Source organism: Molothrus aeneus, chromosome 1, assembly GCF_037042795.1.
Source record: "Molothrus aeneus isolate 106 chromosome 1, BPBGC_Maene_1.0, whole genome shotgun sequence".
Lineage (NCBI taxonomy): Eukaryota > Metazoa > Chordata > Aves > Passeriformes > Icteridae > Molothrus > Molothrus aeneus.
In genome coordinates this window covers 106,024,702-106,030,701 of record NC_089646.1, presented here as the reverse complement: position 1 = coordinate 106,030,701, position 6,000 = coordinate 106,024,702, and positions in this window count along the sequence as shown.

Below are 6,000 nucleotides of genomic sequence, written 5' to 3'. Positions count from 1 at the left end.
ACCTGCCTGGAGCAAGCTGGCTGAATAAAACAACCAGCACAGCCCTTTTGAAACTGATAAGGAGAAGGTTGATGTTGTTTGGAGGAAATGGTTATTCAGATTGAATCTGGGTCATTAGGCAATGAAGATGGAAAGTGGAGAGCTGGGAATGCTGTTTGCCATGCATAAGCACAGAAGAAGTATCACTGACACCAGTTAGACTAACAAGAGGGTTGGAGTTTCTGCTAAAAGGACTGTTTCAGGCATGAAGCTGTTGTTAAGCAGAAAGGTTTTGGAGATTTGCAGATGTCCACTGTAAGGACTATGTGGCTGTAATTAGCAGTCACATGGCAAAAGCAGAAAGCATTCGTTGACTGGGATGGGAAACACCTCAAGGAAAATATTTCTCAGACCTTCCTTTGAAAGCTGTGGAGACCAAGCTAGTCTGGCTAATCGTCCCCTCTAGCCCTGGCTAGAGACAGAAGCCAAAAGGGATTTTTGCTGTTTCTCTGTCACATACCTTCTGGGATGCCAAGGGATGAGCTTGGCCTCAAACATGGAAAACATCTCATAAGGAGTCACTTCTCCCTTACTGATCACCTAGAAACTGGTTTGTTCTTTGCCTTCTCAGGGAAGAGGTCTATGTGCCAGTTGCCATCACAAGTTAGCAAATTAAGTTCTTTCAGGTTTGGGCAGGCAGGAGAAATTTTAATTGAGACCCTTTATGCCCGTAAGTCTGCAACCCTGTGGGCAGTCCAAAGCCCGGAAAAAGATTATCAGCATGTTGCAAAGGATGCTCAGCATGCTCAGCTCCTACAGTGAGTTTCTCCATTTAAGCTGAATGACAGAAGTGACAGCCCCATTTCAGTGTTAGTGGAGATCAAGCTGGAGGTACTGCTGTTATATGACTCTGCAGGCATTGCCCTGGATCTCGCCTGCCAGCATTTGAACGACCCGGTCTACTTGTGCAGGAAGCTTCAGCAGTAAGTAGAGAACATCCCCATAGCTGCAGTGTAAGAGACACAATAAATTTTAGCAGGCAGAAGCGAACAGCCTCCAAGTTCTTCTCTTCTCCATTCTGCTGTTGGCTGACTCCCTGCCAAAGCCTGAGATCTGCAAATCACTCCCATAATGGCCACTCAGAAAACATAGTTGAACTTTCTTTCAAACATTATGTTCCTTTTGGGTGAAGTTAATTGTTTTCCCTCATTTGGTGTCTCCAGTTATGGTCAAAGAATTATGATGTAGGATAGACACAGAAGCTAAAAATTTCAGCAAGGCAGCTTTTATTTCTTTATTATAATTGTCTGTTCATATTGTCTTCAGCATGGGTGCTCCTTGGTCTTATTATTGATGATGAATAAGAACAGACTGTGCAGAGATTAACACAGATGGTTGTAGCCTCAAGACTTGATGAGCTGTTACCAAGGAAAATAAATCTCTACTTTGAAGGAGAGCCTTACACAACAGAATTTCATGTGGTTCAGCTGTATTCAAAGAGGAATATTAAAATTGCTGAGCAAAGAATTGAATGGCTCCTGTTGTGAATAGCCGTCTGTATGGGTAAGTTGCTTACCACAGTCTCTCAGATGGAAAAAACTCAACTATAGTGTTTTCTTTTGGGTTAAAACAAACAAACAAACCCATAAAACAAACCCTCTGTGATTCAGAAATGTTTGGAGAGAAGCAGTGCAGCTCACCAGATCAAATGCTGAATTGCAAAGGCAGCACCACTGAAAATTTTGCCAGAGGAACCCTTAACCTCCTGCTACAGAAATAAGTGTAAAAGCCATAGGATAACTTCCCCTTTCCTTTCAAAGTCCCTCTTATGTTTTTTACTCTTCTTGTTTCTGAAAACGTGGCACAAAGGCACCATTCTGGTTCAAACCCCTCTTTGAAACCATATAAAGTCACTTTTAAAGGAGTAGATGCAGTAGAAAACAGCTGAGGTGGCTGTGTAACCTCTTGCTGCCAGCATCTGGGCCTCCAACAGATCGTGGGAAATCAGGGAGGGGTTTTTAGACTGAAGGTAACTTGGGTCTAGTACCGTGTTCTGCACTGTAAGCTATTAACCCAAATCATTTAAACTGATGCAAATCAAATCTTCTGTGTCAATCATGTTCCTCTCTTCCCTTTGTATGGGCTTCAGGCTAGATACAGCTCCTGTAAACAGATGGCTGTGCTGATGGGAATGTCTTAGGCTGTGGCTTTAGCTAGCATGAGGAAAAGAATGGAATGTTATGTTGCACCACCTCCCAGTCCTTGCAATCATTTCATTCAAAACTAAGGACTGGAAAGATTTTGGAAGTGTTTGTGTTTCTTAGGGAAAGAAAAGAATGGAACATGCTCTTAACCATGTTGGTCTCTCTGAGAGACTTCATGAACTCACTTCATGACAAATTCTTTCATGGTCTGGAGATTTGGCTGTCTTGCCTTAATAGGAAGGTACCAAGTAGCCCAAAATATTTTTGACCACTCCAAAAATACATTCCTGCTATAGAATTCTATCATAATTTTCCATGTAACAGTTTAAAAACAAAGAGTAAAGCAAGACCATGGCATGAGATTTCTGCTAGAGCATTCCTTAAGGTTTTGGTTTTTTTGGGGGTGGGGGGTGGTTGTAAAATGCATTAAGTTTCCATTTAATCATACTGGTTTCATCTTCTCCTGTATTCTATGGTAGTTTTATATAAGTAGCCATAATTACAGCAATACTTTTACTTTATTGCTACACTGTTAACTGCAAAAAAATAAAAAACCATCATATGAGGAGTGTTGTTATTATATCAATCAGTGGGTTTTAAAGCTGCAATTCTGCTTGGTTTTACAGCTTTTAATGTATTTATTTTCCCCCTAGGAATCCCACTGCTAGGTTCTGAGCTTGGTTGGGATTTGAAAAGTCTCTTCACTGATTCACTGTCTTCTGCTCCATGGACAGCAGCAACCCAGGTGTAGATTGTTTTCCATGTGCCTTGAGGGGCTTCCCCAATGTCTGATCAGGTTTTCAATAAAGGTGACTTCTCTAAGCTCTTTATTCTAATGAAACTGCAGAACGACTTCTTCAACATTCCTACCACTTTCTCAAATCACATGGATGTCATCAGATATGTCTCACATCTTTAAGAGGTGAATAACTTGGATGGTTAGCAAATGTAACATCACAGTGATAGTGGTTCTATCCTCTGTGTTCAATTTTGCAAAATGTTTGAACTTCCTGCTGGTGAGGAATATTTTAGTTCCATAGCCCTGTGGCCTTGCAGACGTTCGTGCTCCCCTCCTTGTGACCCAAGGATCTGCTTTGGGTCACAGACTGCCATTTCTTTAATATCTGCCTGCAATTATTGCGCTGCCACCATCAATTAAATTCTCCAGATATTTTTCTTCCTGGTCTCCTGCAGCTTTAATCTGAAACTTTCCATTTTCCTGTCCATGGACACCATCACAGCCTGAACAGGGTCCAATTTTCCATTAATGGACACAGCAGGCTTTTAAAATAAATCAGATGAAGGGTGGAGTCTGCAGCTCCAGATGCACCATGTGAAAGAGTCAGCCAGACCCACTCCCAGCACTGCATCAGCTTCTTTCTGTTTATCATTGTTCTTATTGAAATAATAAAAGGTGAAGAAAAAGTGGGGGGTGGAGTGGGGAAGGAAAATCAGATGCCTAGACAGCAGCAGTCAAGAGAAAAGCACATAACATGGAATAAAAGAGGAAATGGGGTCTAGTTCTTTGTCCATTGGCACAATACATAATTTAAACTGTGATCTGAAGTGTTCCTTAGAAAGTACATCTGAATGCAATGCCTCCTGTGGTCCACTGACTGGTGGAGGTCTGACTTGGCATGATATTTCTCAGGTTTGAGGAAATGAAAGATTATGTACTAGACCAAAAAATAAGAAAAGTAATTTTTTTTTTTTTTTCTATTCGGGTTGTTGTCTTTTATTTACCTTCATTCTGTTCAGATACACAGGCTGCCCTGGCAGGCAGATGGCAGCTTGCAGAGTCTTGTATTCAGAAAATATGAATGAACCTTTTGGTCTGTCATGGGAGATGAGCACTTTGCAGTTCTGGTGCTGGTTTTGTGTGTTGTCTTCCTGGCCCATGGGAATACCCCAGATGTTGGTACCACAGTCTCTGCTGCTCATGGGAGGATGTTGCTCTGGAGGAAGGCATTAAATATTGAGCTTTCAAAAACATGCTGTGTTTTTGGAAGATCTGCATGTTAATGATGTAAATGCCTTGGGGTTGCTTATTAAGCTGGAGTTGGTCAAGCTTTCACTAGAAAAAATGTTCACAACTAGAAGAGACTGACAGAGTTGCAACTTACTGATGTTTGGAGATGTGTTGGACTTAGTTCACCTCAAAAGTGTAAGTCTGTGCTTTGCTGTTTTGCTGAAATGCTTGTGTTCCATGAGGAGCCCCAGTGCAGTCATGCCTGGCTGCATTGTGGGAGGCCAGAGCTCAGACTAAACCCTCTTCAAATAGCCCACTTCAGACCTTAGAGGCAGAAGGAAGGTTGCTAATGGCTGCACCTCAATAATGCTGCTGATTCAGCAACCTCTTAGTCCTCTCACAGCTGCTGGGAGAAGAGAGGCCCACTTCTTGAGATGAAGGTGAAGATGATGCTGACTCTACTGACAACGATGATGACTGGGTAGTCACTGCTTCAGTTCTCCCTTCTTCTCCCTTTTCCTCTAGGGATGTTACCATGGATAATTGTCTGATGATCTCTTTCTTCCCTTCTTGTCAGTGCTGTGGGTTCCTTTGCAAGGGAAGCTGAATGGGCGTGGGAGGGTGCACAGCCAAGTCTTATCCCAGCATGTAACTAAGAGGCAGCCAATGTATCCAGATGGGAACCAGGCCCACCGTGCACTCTTGCCCTGCACTGAGGACAGAACTGCATCTTTCCCAATTAAAAAGGACTGCATGAGGCAGTTTAATTGACAGTGTTAATTGCTTCACAGGCTGTGAAGCTCTAAGCTGTGAGCTCTCACTCACAGGTGCAAGGCAACATGAAGAAGGTGTCTGGGACTCAGGTTTCTGGTTACAGATGTTCTGGCAAGTGGCAAGGGACTGGGGGAACAGTGTGGTCTAGACCATTAATCCAACTCAAATGGTTGCAATTCAATCTTTTTTGACTGAGTGGGATGACAGCAGTTTAGAAATAAAAGCGTCTTACGTGTCTTTTTAAAACTTCACAGCTACTGTTTCTTCAGTAGTTTGTTCTCTTTTTTAACAAAACTCCCACCCCAATATTCAGGCTTCTTTGGTTGTCAACAAAAAATACCACTAGAAACCACAGCCTCCTGTTGTTTCCTGCATATTTATAATTTTGCAAACCATTTCTCTTTCCCTCATGCACCCTGTCAGACTCTTCAGCTCTGCAATTCTTCTGAATCTATTCCTGGCGCGTTCTCTTCCCTCCCCATCCAGAGTGGCTGTTTAGTTAACAGCATGTTCAGTTGTGAAGGGCTGGGGGAGGCCGTCACAAGTGTGCTGCTTCCCCAGCCAGTGACTGCCATGAGCATTCCTTGCGAGAAGGGAGCAAACCAGCATGAAAGTCTTGTGCTTACTGTTTGGTGAGCTTGCTCTTTTCTTAGCACTCTATAAATATGTTGAGATTTGCCATCTTACCTCCTTTTTTATTTTAACTTGGATACATGCGATGATTGGAGAAGTGTGAGATGAGGAGAAAGAGCTGAGGACCTGTGCACTCCCAGGGATTCCTGGTACACAAACAGATGGGAAGAAATCTGGGGACCAGAACAGGGTAGGTTCTTTTAGTCTTCTAGTGTGGGAGTTTAAAAGCTGGTGTCGTGCCTGTAATTTTTGTGCTTTGAAACACTGCCATTGTCCTCTGTAAAAACCCAGCACAGTTCAGCCCTGTGGGCACTATAAATGGTACACCAACAGGGGAAGAACAGGTGGCTTAAGTTAGTCTAGATGTCTCCAAACCCTCCCTTGCTGGAAGGCTTCAGCCTAAAGAAAAGTTTAGCTAAAGCTCCATGTAAGATCTAAGAG